This window comes from Silene latifolia, chromosome 2 (genome assembly GCF_048544455.1).
Source record: "Silene latifolia isolate original U9 population chromosome 2, ASM4854445v1, whole genome shotgun sequence".
NCBI classification, from domain to species: domain Eukaryota; kingdom Viridiplantae; phylum Streptophyta; class Magnoliopsida; order Caryophyllales; family Caryophyllaceae; genus Silene; species Silene latifolia.
The window spans coordinates 84,334,207-84,350,165 of NC_133527.1; positions in this window are offsets into that span (position 1 = coordinate 84,334,207).

Here is a 15,959-nt window from a genome sequence, read left to right on the forward strand (position 1 = left end):
AGTGTGTAAAACAATGCAAATTCCTCATTGTGGTTGGGCATCAAGTTTCTGTTTCCAGTCACTGCCTAAAATTTTCCCTACAGAAAATCCGTCAGGAAAGTCAAAAATGACGGAAAAACCATCTGATTTTACGAAATCCTGACGGAAATTCTAATTTCTGACGGTTTTTTTCGTCAGGAAGGTCAACAAAATGTTGACTTTCTGGCCCATCCTAGATGAGGTCTTTGACGCAATTACCGTCAGTAAGCGGTTAGAGTTTTGAAATCCTGATGGAAAAACCATTAGGAATCCGTTTTTCGTGACGAATCGTACTGACGGTTGAATCCTGACAGTTTTTCCGTCAGGAACCCGTGTTTCTGCCAGGAAAAAGGGCTTTATTGACGGATTATTTTCGTCAGTTTCCCATGTTTTTTTTGTAGTGGTCCTTACCACCAACTTCATACCCACCATAGGGTGCTACTCCATACATCATAAAATTGGGTAACTTACGCATCAGGACCAACACATATGTAAAATAATGCATAAAGAAGCAAAAGAACATATTTGAAATAATTATGACATGCAGGGAGGTAAAAAAGATAAGCATAAGACCAAAACAGGGGTCACTAGATCGAGCACGGCCTACTTGATCGAGTAGGTGAAGATCAGAAGCACGTACAATAAATTAACAGGGCTACTTGATCGAGTACCAAGAGGTGTACTTGATCGAGTAAGGGCTACTCGATCGAGTACCCTACGCAGTTCTCAGCACTGTCCAGTTTTTGTAAAACGGTCACATGTCACTCGTTTCTTGGTCATTTTGGGCGTGTGACCTTGACAACAAGCTATCACCTCCAAGTGGAATCACATCAATATCATATATGTATCTTAAGTTATAATAGTTTAAAGACAACTTCTCTATAATCGGACAACATAACTACTTGATTTTTCCTTCCATACAACTTAAACATCAACAAAGTAAACAAAATCGACTCGATACTTCTAAAACCAGTATCCCTAACCACATGTTACTATCTACAAAAGCTAAACAATAGAACCCACAATGCTCATACAATATTAAACTTATCAATCATGTACTTACCACATGCTTTTATTCTATAACTTCACGTAAAAACAATAACATAATATATGACATCAAATCCCCTATTCACATGTTACTAACATAACAACATTATAAAATCTTCCCTCATATAAACATGTTCTCCAGATGAATTTTATTTTCTCATGCAATTACTTACTTATCTTTTCCAACCAATTCATCGATCATATTCATCCAATGTATTCATCCAACATACCCATCCAACATATGCATATGAACAATAGTAAACATGTAGCGATCTCATGACACCCCATAGTGATCGGTTCAAAGTTGTAAGGGCAAGTTCACAACTTTAGGACGTCTCCCAAGCCTTTGTATTAGCTCCTAACAACTCCTTCCCGGGTTCATTTTAGTTTGACTCTCTACATTGATTGGGTTGATTAGTTACAGGTTCCAAAGTCATCGCTCTGATACCACTTTGTAACACCCCTATACACCAAGGTTCCTTACCAAGACCACCTAATGCATGAGAGTGCTACCATCTCGGTTACCCGAGGCAATGTATATCAAATATACCATCAAATAACTTAATTTAAATAATTCAGTTTAAAGTGATTACATGCCAAAACCAAACTTATAAAAGCACGATACAACTGTTCCGAAAACCAAACCAACTAAATAGACAAAAGTATCTCAACATAACAGCGCAAGACTACTAGCTGACTCGTGGGGACTCATCCCGAGCTAACTCTTGCGCATCCAAGTCATGCCTGCTCAATAACTGCTCACCATCCCCGAATGGATCACTACAGTTTTTAAAATAATTAAACGGGGTCAGTTACTGCATACACAATACAAGATATTACAACAATACACAAACAACTTTCTCTAACACCGTCACATCACCAATCACCTGACTAGCCTGAAGGTCTAGCCCTGCCAGATTACCAGTCACAACTAGTAATTCACTCCGCGAGTGGGGGACCGCAGGCATTCCCACCTAAGCCCCGCTCATCTTTACCAAGCGAAAACCCATGTTCCTTAATGTGCACATCCCCTCTTTTGGTAGGTTCCACAAGGGGCGAATCAAGGGCGTGAAGCCACTCACGCAAGTGACCCCACTCAGCCGATGGCGCACCTCGCGAACCACAGATAAACAACAATAACCAATTACGATATCAATAGTACTAAATCAATTACGATATAATCAAATGCCAACAACCAACAACCATCTCATAATTGATGTGATCATATTTGTGCATATTTAATCCCCAAACTAGCCTCGTTCCTATGCTTTCTAGTGCTTATTAGGGTCATTTCTTAACTTTAGTTCCCTACTTTGCATATTCTTTGAGGTTTTGTGTCCTTGGTAGGAGAGGATTGCTAGCCTTGTATTTATGGAGCAAAGTGGAGCTAAAAGGAGTGCGTCTAATGACCAAGCATCTAAAAGGAGACCAATACTAATGGCCTAAGTGAATAAATCAAGTAGAATGGGCAATGATGAAGACCCCCACGACCCCTCAACGATCCCCACGGATCCTTAGGCAGTCAAAAGAAGAAGAAGAAGAGTTGATCAATGATCTGGGCGTCCCGAGCTCAGGTTGGGCATCCCAAGCCTCAATCCGGGCGTCTCATCGTCAGGTCGAGCGGATCCCTGGGCAGCACGAGCATACTTCAAGGTCAAGTCGGGCTGCTCCTTATGAGACTTGCAAGGCACTAATTTTCTTCTTAGGGACTTAATCGTCATTTAAGCCCTTAGTTACTCGAATACTTGTACTTAGTATGAATACCCCATTGTGTTAGGGGATTAATCACCAAGTTAGAATTTAGCTTTAATCAAGTTTATACATTATTAATCAAGTTTTAATCAAGTTGTATTTACTCAATTTAATATTAATCAAATCTTAATTCCTCTTTAATCATGCAAGTGTTCTTAGATTTCGTTGAGTAATTTGAAGACTATTTGGGGTTTATTGAAGACTTGACAACTCTTCATCAATCATCAAGTGTTCTTCTATTATTCTTCGTTTATTATTTGGATCATCCTTAAGTTGGTATAATCCCTTCTACCCTTTCATTATTTAATTATTGCTTTACTTATTCACCATGTTTAACTTTGCTAATATGATTGACACCTTCATTAGCATGTTTACCATAACCATGAGTGAGTAGTCTCCTGCTAGGGTTAATGGGGGATTAGGTGAGTTAAAACATGGGGGTAGATCAATACTTAATCTAATATGCTTCATAAGATTTCTTGCTTGTTGTAGTTTCAACTTATGCACATGTTATGCTTGATAAATTGCTTGATTGACAACCTTGCATGTATAAATCTCTTATCCATTTATCAACATTTGTAAGATATAAACTAACTCAAGGCTTGTTAGACCATGCATAAAGTTGAATAGGAAGAAACTAAGTTGACTTGTAGGTGTTGTACAGTCTTAACCGACTCGGCTCCAGGACCCAAATCATCCTAGGAATTGTAAGACATAAACTAACTCGATTCCACTACAACAATAATTTGCTTGTAACTATGTAAACATGTTTGTATGATCACCACTATGAATTGTAACACCCCCATGACCTAAGTGCCTTACCAGGAGCAATTAAAGCATGGAAGTGCTACCATCTCGGTTACCCAAGGCAATGTATATCAAATAGATAATAAAGAAAGATACTTTATTAAATATGTTTAAAGTGATACAAGTCAAAAACCAAAACTGATAAAGTAAAATACATCTGTTCCCAAAAATACTTAACCAAATAATGTAAAAGAATGTTTATGACACATCGAAAGACTTCTAGACATCTCGTGGCAACTCAACCCAGCTATCCTATACGCATCAACGGATACCTGCTCAATAACTGCTCACCATCCACGAATGGATCACCACAGTTTTTAAAACATTTAAACCGCGGTTAGTTACTGTTTACATAAGACAATACAACAAACCAATCCAACCAACAAAACTCCATCATATCACCACACACCTGACTACACACTAAAGTGTGTAGTCGTGCCAGAAAACTCATCGCAACAAGTATTCCACACCACAAGTGGCGGACCGCAGCCGTCCCCACCTAAGCCCTGCTCATCTAATCCGAGCGATAACCCAGTTCCTAAATGTGCACATCCTCTCTGTGGCGGGTTCCACAGAGGGCGTAAAGCCACTCCCGCAAGTGACTCCACTCAGCCGAGGACGTACCTCGCAAACCATAGACAGTTATACAACTTACACATTACCACAACAATTACCAACTACCAATTCCAACATGATATAAATCAACAACAATGATCAACCATCAACAGTACAATGTAAACAATAACCGAGTAGGGAAACCCTACCTGGAATAGCAACCACAAGACCGTCCCAACAGCTAGTCGGTAATGTTCCTCTACAAATTCTCCTTCTATATCACATATACATACAATTACCACCTAATCAATATAATCCTCCCAAAACCCCGAATTCTACCCTTGTCACAACGATCTCAACGGCATAACGAACAAGACAATCCGACGATCCTAGCCCATGGGATTTGCTAATAACGCGATGGAAGAGAACTACGTAACTACTTTTCTTTTGAAAGGCTTTAGAAAGGTGAAAAAGTGATTAAAGAGAATGACGGAAACCTTTTATACTAATCACGCGTTATTAACAAAATCCGGCTAAAATAACACGTAGGACTCACTTACTCGGCCTCGAGTAAGTGACTTACTTGATCGAGTGCCCCTTACTCGATCGAGTGTCATACGTACTCGATCGAGTAACCAACAGGCAGACTAGTGTTTTTCATAAAAACATACTTACTCGACAGAGTAAGCCCCACTCGATAGAGTTCCAATTGACATAGAAAACCGTAGTATTACAGTCTTCCCCCCTTAAAAAGAACTTCATCCCCGAAGTTCAACCCATACACAAAACAAAACAAACTATCTAAACTCCGACACAACAACATAACCAAAACTCAAAACAAAACTCCCAACCAAAACTCAAACCGACTCAAAACAACTAGTAACTTGTAACACCCCCATACTCCAAGTGCCTTACCAGGACCACTCAGGTATGAAGACATTACCATCTCGGTTACCCGAGGCAATGATAATCAAATAAACAATGAAGAAACAACGTTTAAATATAAATACTTAGCGAAGAGTTACAATTCTCAAAACCAAACCAAAAGTGTAATACATGTTCTCAAACTGACTGTTCTAACTGAAATGTAATTAAACTAATAAGCTACAGCGGAAGACTCCTATCCTCATGTCGTGGCAATCCCAGCTATCCCAGTACTCATCTCAATACCTGCTCAATATCTGCTCACCATCCCCGAATGGATCACCGCAGGTTTACAAAACAACATCGGGGTCAGTACTAATCACACAACTCAATATATATTAACAAGAAGGTAAATGCAGACAACTTAATCACACACACACAATCACGCCAATTCCAATCATCTCAATCACCGATCCCACTTTGGACCAGCCACGCGGGGGGGACCGCAGCCGTACCCACCAAATCCCCGCTCCACATAGTGAGCGATAACCCTGTCCATTAATATGCACATCCCTTTTGTGGCGGGTTCCACAGAAGGCGAAACTAGGGCGTGAAGCCACTCCCGCAAGTGACCTCACTCAGCCGAGGCCACGCCTCGCGAACCATAGACAACGATCACAATCACAATCACAATACAATTACTATATCAAACAACCAATCACAACACATCAACAATCATCCCATTATGGGACTAATACTGAGTAGGAAATCCTACCTAGAAATCACACTATCGGACGGTCTCTACTGCTGTATCAAAAAGCTTCCTCTATGAAACCTCCTCCTATCATACAACATACAAACGCTACCAAATCACATACTACACATAAACCCCCAAATCCCTAAATTAGGGTTTAACCAAAACAAAGGAAAGACAACAAAAAGGGTACATAGATCTTACCCTCGACGCAAGGAACTCAACGGTATAATCAACGATGAGAACTGACCTTCCAAACTCCGGAAATTGTTAACAATGCGATTAAGATGGTGAACTTGCTTGCTTTCTCTCTTAAACAGTAAATTAGGTTTTGCAAAAGTGATTTAGAAACAATGACGGAAGGTTATATATCTTAAACGCATAATTAACAAAACCCGAGAAAACTCCCCGTAAAACCGGTTACTCGATCGAGTACCCAAGGTACTCGATCGAGTACCCCGTTACTCGATCGAGTATCCCAGTTACTCGATCGAGTACCCAACAGGTCAGAAACATTTCTAAAACGCATCTTACCCTTACTCGACAGAGTAAGGCCTACTCGATAGAGTACCCAAAGACTCATAAATACGGAGTATTACAGTCTTCCCTCCTTAAAAAGAACTTCGTCCCCGAAGTTCAAACCACTACTAAACAACGGTACTCCCATAACAATCCCGACTCAACAACCAAAACAAAATTCAACATAAAACATGTTACTAATCCAACTCATCCCGACAAATATGCCGACACAACATACAAAAAGGGGTATAAAACTCTTAAAAACTGCTCGCGATCATCTCCTACCCCCCTAAAAGAAACTAGGTTACGTCCCCGTAACCATACATACCTGATCAAAAAGGAAAGGGTAACGCTCTTTCATAGCTTCCTCTGGCTCCCATGTAGCTTCCTCGGTCTCGTGATTAGACCAAATGATCTTAAGCAAAACTGTCTCACCACTCCTAGTCTTCCTAACCTTTCGATCAAGAATCTGCTTAGGCACCTCAAGATATGATAAGGACTCTTCTAGCTCTAAGTTATCTGCCTCTAACACATGTGACGGATCACTCACATACTTCCGCAGCTGCGATACATGAAACACATTATGCACTCTCTCTAACGCAGCTGGTAAAGCCAGACGATATGCAACTTCCCCAACTCGCTCTAAGATCTCATAAGGCCCGATAAACTTCTGACTTAACTTGCCTTTCTTTCCAAATCTCATAACCCCACGCATAGGAGACACTTTCAAAAGAACCTTGTCCCCCACTTGAAACTCTATGTCCCTGCGATGTAGATCTGCATAACTCTTTTGCCTATCTTGAGCTGCTCTCATCCGTTCCCTGATAATCTTAATCTGTTCCACCATCTCATGCACCATCTCTGGTCCTAAAACCACTGCCTCAGCGCTATCGTCCCAACAGATTGGACTCCTACATCTCCTCCCATACAAAGCCTCAAACGGTGCCATACCAATACTAGTGTGATAGCTGTTATTATAAGAAAATTCTATCAAGTCCAACCACTGTTCCCAACTACCACCAAAGTCCATCACACAAGCTCGCAACATATCCTCAAGAGTCTTGATTGTTCTCTCGATCTGTCCGTCTGTCGTCAGGGGATGAAATGTCTTGTACTCATCTTCAAAGTTTTTCCCAACGATTCCTGCAACTCCTTCCAAAACCTTGATATAAATCTCGCATCTCTGTCAGACACTATGTCCTTAGGGACTCCATGTAACTTAAGCACGTTCTTTCGATAGGCCATAGTCAATTGTGCCTTAGTCCATGTATCTTTCATTGGAACAAAGTGAGCTGACTTGGTCAGTCGATCCACTATTACCCAATCATGTTGTTACCTTGTTGACTCTTTGGCAAACCCACAATGAAATCCATGGAAATGGATTCCCACTTCCACTCAGGTACCTCTAAAGACTGAATCTTACCTTGTGGTCGTCGCTGTTCCCCTTTAACTCTTTGGCATGTCAAACAACGGGACACAAACTCAGCTATCTCTTTCTTCATCCCAGGCCACCAAAACGTTTTCTTCAAATCCTTGTATAGCTTGTCACCACCTGGATGTACTGAATATGGTGTACAATGTGCCTCTGTCATGATAGTCTTTTTTAACTCCTCATCATTAGGGACACACCACCTACCATCGAACCTCAAACTACCATCTGTATGAATAGAAAATCGGGACGATGTCCCTTTCTCTACTCCAGCTCTCCACTCCACTATCTTACGATCCAACGTCTGCTTACCTCGAATGTCATCATAAAACTCAAGTTGTACCGTCATATCACCCATGACATCTCCTTTCTGCATCATATGTATCCCAAACCTTGCTACCTCATCTCTCAGCCTCATCAAAGATAGAGCTGTACACAGAGAATGTACATTCTTCCTACTCAAAGCATCAGCAACTACATTGGCCTTCCCTTCATGGTAGATGATTTCCATGTCATAATCGCCAATCAGCTCCATCCACCTCCTCTGTCTCATGTTCAACTCCTTTTGAGTGAAGATGTACTTGAGACTCTTGTGATCAGAAAATACCTTAAAGATTGCTCCATAAAGGTAATGTCTCCAAATCTTGAGAGCAAACACCACCGCACCCAACTCCAGATCATGAGTAGGGTAGTTCTCCTCATGAGTAGGGTAGTTCTCCTCATAAGGCTTCAATTGCCTAGAAGCATAGGCAATCACTTTACCATTCTGCATCAACACACATCCCAACCCATTCTTTGAGGCATCTGTATAAACCTCAAAGTTCTCTATCCCTTCAGGCAATGATAAGACAGGAGCTGTGGTAAAACGCTCTTTTAATGTTTGGAACGCCGTCTCACAACTCTCATCCCAACGAAACCTGTTCTCTTTCCTCATCAACGCTGTCATTGGTCTAGCTATCTTGGAGAAATCTTTCACGAACCGTCTGTAGTAACCAGCTAAACCCAGAAAGCTCCTGATCTCAGCAACATTCTTTGGTGCTTCCCACTTTGTCACTGCTTCTATCTTTGCCGGATCCACAGCTACCCCATCTTTAGAGATCACATGCCCCAGAAAAGCAACTTTCTCTAACCAGAACTCACACTTGGATAGCTTAGCATACAACTTATGCTCCCTCAAAGTTTGCAACACGATCCTCAGATGCTCCTCATGCTCTTCCTTAGTCTTGGAGTAGACTAAGATATCGTCGATAAACACCACTACAAACTTATCCAAAAACTGTCTAAAGATCCTATTCATCAAATCCATGAACACTGCCGGTGCATTAGACAATCCAAACGGCATCACCACATACTCATAATGACCATACCTCGATGTGAAAGCCGTCTTTGGTATGTCCACCTCTCTAATCTTCACTTGATGGTACCCCGACCTCAAATCAATCTTAGAAATGACTGATGCACCACTCAACTGATCAAACAGGTCATCTATCCTTGGCAAAGGATACTTGTTCTTCACCGTCACTCGGTTCAGCTCTCTGTAGTCTATGCACAACCTCAGACTCCCATCTTTCTTCTTCACAAAAAGAACTGGTGCTCCCCACGGCGATACACTAGGTCTAATGTATCCCTTCTCTATCGATCATCCAACCGCTTTCTAAGCTCCTCCATCTCTTTAGGACCCATCCGGTGCGGTGCCTTAGAGATTGGCCCCGTCCCCGGTTTCAACTCTACTTTGTGAAATCTATCTCTCTTCCCGGCGACAACCCCGGAATCTCCTATGGAAACACATCCTCAAACTCTCCCACCACTGGTATCCGATCAACTGTCGGTCCCTCTATCCGGTCATCTCTCACATGGCACAATATCAAAGGACATCCCTTCCTCAGATATGACTTCAAAGTAACAAATTTTAATCAACTTAACTTTGGGTTTGACTAGAAACCCACGATAAGACACACTAACGCCCTTAGGGCCTCTTAAAGACACTTTCTTTTGATGATAGTCTATCTTAGCTTTATACTTTCCCAGCCAATCCATCCCAACTATCATCTCAAAACCGTCAAAAGGAAACTCTAGCAAGTCTACAGGGAAATCAACTTGCCCAACTATCATAGGTACATCCCTATATAACTTCCCACAAGATACAAACTCACCCGAAGGTATAAAAACTTTCTCACTGACAGACTCATACACCCTTAAACCCAACCGTTTAACATGACTCAAAGATACAAACGACTGAGAAGCCCCCGAATCAAACAAAACAAAGGTATGAATACCATTAACAAGAAAAGTACCGGTGATAACGTGAGCATCCTCCTCAGCTGCTTTCTTCTCCATCATGAATAACTTTCCACTGGTCTTCTGTCCACCTCCCGGACAAGATCTTGGTGATGTGGTCGGCTTAGCACCCGACCCTTGATTGTTGTTGTTGTTCGTTGGTGGTTTCTGATAAGAATTACCGCCGTTGCGGTTGCCTCCACTATGGTAACTCTGACTTCCCCGGTTCGGCCATGACCCAGCCGGTCTATTGCTTGCATAGCGCCGCGCAGGTCTCTAGAAGGTTCCCGGCGCACTTGTGCACTCATATCTCTTGTGGCCTACACCACCACAGCTATAGCAGGTCACTCCCCAACTACCACTAACACTCCCATGGCCACGCCCAAAGGAAGCCCCAAAGATCAACCCCGACCCGGAAGAAAACCCCTTAGACTGATTGTGGTTGCCTTTCTTATGATTAGACTGGCCACCACCCTCGCTCTCAGACTTCCTTTTCTCACCACCTGACCTCTCCTGAGCCATCTCCACTAACCTCTCAGCTCTCCCAGCCCTTTCATAAGCTTCCTTAACGTCGGTAAGGACTCCCACGGGTAACTTATCCATAATCTTAGGGGTCAACCCTCTCTCAAGCCTCAATGCCAAATTCTCCTCGCTCAAACCCATATCCTCAGCATACCTAGACTTATCATTGAACTGCCTGTAGTACTCGGCCACAGACATCTCAGCGGTCATCTTAAAACTGTCAAACTCTTCTCTCAACTTACTCCTCACATGCTCCAGTACGAACTCCTTTCTCACAGCCCTACGAAACTCCTCCCAAGGTATAGCAGGTAAGCCTTGGTTTTTATATATCTCCTTAGCACTCACTTTCACTGTATCCTACCACTTGCCAGCTACCTCCCTCAGATAGAACGCAGCCTGTTCCACTCTCATCTCATCAGGACAGTGAACCAAATCTAGTATGTTCTCCATCTCTCTAAGCCAACTATCAAGAAGGTTAGGCTCCCCAACTCCCTTATACTCTTTCGGGTTAAACCTCGCTATATAGAGGCTGCTTTTAGAATGATCAACCTCCTTCTCCATATCCTTATCTTTATCTTTCCGCACAGTCTTTAAAGCCTCTGTAAGAGCATCCTGATGCTCCAACATCTTAACGATGTCATCTATGTTCATAAGCTCAGCTCTCGCATACAAAGCAGTCTTCTTGGGCGGCATCTTGAAACTATCATAGAAAAGGGGTGGATATAAACATACGCGCCAAAACCTCAAAACAAGAAAACACGCTGCCCAGACCCTTACTCGATCGAGTTCCCAAACACAGTCGATCGAGTAACAGGCTACTCGATCGAGCCCAACATACTCGATCGAGTGCCCCAACATCAGACCTCACACAGACCTTCTGATCTCTAACATACTCGACTGAGTAGCTAGGCTACTCGATCGAGTGACCCCCTACTCGATCGAGTGCCCGAGGTACTCGATCGAGTGCCCAAAAACACGATTCTGGACTCAAAATCACCAAAAACCCACCCGATCGAGTCAGTTCTACTCGATCGAGTCATGCTAACTCAGAAACGCTACCCGCATGCTATGTCATATGGTAACATGCTCAAACTTTATAAAGTGAACGTTATAACATAACTACACATACAATGCTACGCATCCTTTCATACGATTCACGAAATCATTATATCATGCTATTGAACGCCACATTGTAAACATCCAACATGTTTTCACTCCCACAACAAGTCTACATATGCCATTAACCTTTCTTTCACATTCTCAACTTTCTACTTCAAACATCCAACAATTACACACACTTCATCACATTCTTACACAAGCTAACCAAACAACACATACGACCTTGACACACACCCCCCATGTGACCGGTTCAAAATTGTAGGGCAAGTTCGCGACTTTAGGACATCTCCCAAGCCTTTGCATTAGCTCCTACAACTTTTACCCCGGGTTCATTTTAATTGACTCCCTATGTTCATTAGGTTCATTGGTTACGTGTTTCGGATCGTCGCTCGATACCATTTGTAACACCCCCATACTCCAAGTGCCTTACCAGACCACTCGGGTATGAAGACATTACCATCTCTTGCTACCCGAGGCAATGATAATCAAATAAACAATGAAGAAACAACGTTTAAATATATATACTTAGCGAAGAGTTACAATTCTCAAAACCAAACCAAAAGTGTAATACATGTTCTCAAACTGAGTGTTCTAACTGAAATGTAATTAAACTAATAAGCTACAGCGGAAGACTCCTATCCTCATGTCGTGGCAATCCCAGCTATCCCAGTACTCATCTCAATACCTGCTCAATATCTGCTCACCATCCCCGAATGGATCACCGCAGTTTTACAAAACAACACCGGGTCGATTAATCACACAACTCAATATATATTTACAAAGAAGGTAAACAGACAGACTTAATCATGTCACACACACACGATCACGCCAATTCCAATCATCTCAATCACTCGATCGTCCACTTTGGACCACCACGCCAGTGGGGGACCGCAACCGTACCCACCAAATCCCCGCTCCACATAGTGAGCGATAACCCTGTCAATTAATGTGCACATCCCTTATGTGGCGGGTTCCATAGAAGGCGAAACTAGGGCGTGAAGTCACTCCCGCAAGTGACCTCACTCAGCCGAGGCCACGCCTCGCGAACCATAGACAACGATCACAATCACAATCACAATACAATTACTATATCAAACATCAAATCACAACACATCAACAATCATCCCATTATGGGACTAATACTGAGTAGGAAATCCTACCTGGAAAGCACACTATCAGACGGTCTCTACTACTGTATCAAAAAGCTTCCTCTATGAAACCTCCTCCTATCATACAACGTACAAACGCTACCAAATCACATACTACACATAAACCTCCAAATCCCTAAATTAGGGTTTAACCAAAACAAAGGAAAGACAACAAAAAGGGTACATAGATCTTACCCTCGACGCAAGGAACTCAACGGTATAATCAACGATGAGAACTGACCTTCCTAACTCCGGAAATTGCTAACAAAGCGATTAAGATGGTGAACTTGCTTGCTTTCTCTCTTAAACAGTAAATTAGGTTTTGCAAAAGTGATTTAGAAACAATGACGGAAGGTTATATATCTTAATCGCATAATTAACAAAACCCGAGAAAATCCCCGTAAAACCGGCTACTCGATCGAGTACCCCCTTACTCGATCGAGTATCCCAGTTACTCGATCGAGTACCCAACAGGTCAGAAACTTTTCTAAAACGCATCTTACCCTTACTCGACAGAGTAAGGCCTACTCGATAGAGTACCCAAAGACTCATAAATACGGAGTATTACATAACTTTTACCAAAATCAACATAAACCATACCGAAACCTTATGCGATCACCTCCTACCCCCCTAAAAGAAACATGGTTACGTCCCCGTAACCACACATACCTGATCAAAAAGAGACGGATACCGCTCCCTCATAGACTCTTCCGCCTCCCAAGTAACTTCCTGAACCTCATGGTCAGACCAAAGAACCTTAAGCAACATTGTTTCTCCATTCCTATTTTTTCGAACCTTGCGATCAAGAATCTGTTTTGCCACCTCAAGATAAGACAAGGATGCATCCAACTCTATGTTCACCACCTCTAACACATGTGAAGGATCGCTCACGTACTTCCGTAGCTGAGACACATGAAACACATTATGCACCCTATTCAAAGCCGCTGGTAACGCTAACTGGTAAGCAACCTCACCCACGCGGCCCAAAATCTCATATGGTCCGATAAACTTCTGGCTCAGCTTCCCTTTCTTACCAAACCTTATGACCCCACCCATAGGAGACACTTTCAAAAGAACCTTGTCTCCAACCTGAAACTCTATGTCACGACGATGTAAATCTACTTAACTCTTTTGTCTATCCTGGGCCACTTTTATATTTTGCCTGATCAGCTTAACCTGTTCTATCATGTCCTGTACCATCTCTGGTCCTAAAACCACTGCCTCAGCTCTATCACCCCAGCAAATCGGACTCTTACACCTCCTCCAATACAATGCCTCAAACGGTGCCATCCCAATACTCGTGTGATAGCTGTTGTTATAAGAAAACTCAATAAGATCCAATCTATACTCCCAGCTACCACCAAACTCCATCACACAAGCTCGCAGCATATCCTCAATAGTCTTGATAGTTCTCTCTATTTGTGCATCTGTCGCAGGATGAAAACCAGTACTCATCTTCAAAGTAGTTCCCATCAACTCCTGCAACTCTCTCCAAAAACGTGATATGAACCTCGCATCCCTATCTGACACTATATCCTTAGGCACCCCATGCAAATGAACCACATGCTTCCTATAAGCCAAAGCTAACTGTATCTTGGTCCAAGTATCTTTCATCGGAACAAAGTGAGCTGACTTGGTAAAACAATCAACTATTACCCAAATCATGTTGTTAACCGGTTGACTCTTCGACAAACCCACTATAAAATCCATAGAGATAGACTCCCATTTCCACTTAGAAACCTCAAGAGAATGAATCTTACCTTGTGGTCGTTGCTGTTCTCCCTTAACCCTCTGATATGTCAAACATCGAGCCATAAACTCAGCTGTTTCCTTCTTCATCCCAGGCCACCAGAAAGTCTTCTTCAAATCCTTATACGGCTTGTCACTACCTGGATGTACCGAATATGGTGTGCAATGAGCCTTTGTCATGATCACCTTTTTCAACTTCTCATAATTAGGAACACACCACCTGCCATCAAATCTCACACTGCCATCTGTATGATTAGAGAACCGAGACACTATCCCTTTCTCTACTCCAGCACTCCACCACTCAATCTTAGGATTCAAAGCCTGTTTTCTGCGAATGTCATCATCAAGATCTGACTCCACTGTCAAGTCCCCTCTAGCACCCTCTTTCTGAATCATATGTATTCCCATCTTCCCTACCTCATCAAGGACATAACTGTGCATAAAGAATGCACACTTTTCCTGGCCACCTTATCTGCCACCACATTTGCCTTCTCTTCATGGTATATAATATCCATGTCATAATCCCCTATCAGCTCCATCCACCGCCTCTATCTCATGTTTAGCTCCTTTTGAGTGAAGATGTACTTGAGACTCTTCTGATCTGAAAACACCTTAAAGGTCGCCCCATAAAGACAGTGCCTCCAAATCTTGAGAGCAAACACAACTACACCCAACTCCAGATCATGTGTCGGATAGTTCTCCTCAAAAGGCTTCAATTGCCTAGAAGCATAGGCAATTACTTTCCCGTTCTGCATCAACACACATCCCAAACCATTCTTTAAAGCATCTGTATATACCTCAAAGTTCTCACACCCTTCAGGTAATGCTAAGACTGGAGCTGTGGTCAAACGATCCTTTAAAGTTTAGAACGCCGTCTCACAACTTTCATCCCAATGAAACAGTTTCTCTTTCCTCATCAACGCTATCATAAGTCTGGCTATCTTGGAAAAATCATTCACGAACCGACTGTAGTACCCTGCCAAACCGAAGAAACTCCTGATCTCTTCCATATTCTTCGGTGCTTCCCATCGAGTGACTACCTCTATCTTGGCCGGATCCACAGCTACATCCTTCTTTGAAATCACATGCCCCAGAAAGGCAACTTCCTCGTGCCAGAACTCACACTTTGACAACTTTGCATATAGCTGATTGTCACGCAAAGTCTGCAACACCAACCTCAAGTGCTCCTCATGCTCCTCCTTAGTTTTAGAATAGACTAAGATCTCATCGTTGAATACCACCACAAACCGATCCAAAAACTGACTGAAGACCCGGTTCATCAAATCCATAAACAGTGCAGGTGCATTAGATAACCCAAACGGCATCACAGCATACTTATAGTGACCACACTTCGATGTAAAAGCTGTTTTCAGTATGTCCTCATCCTAAATCTTTACCT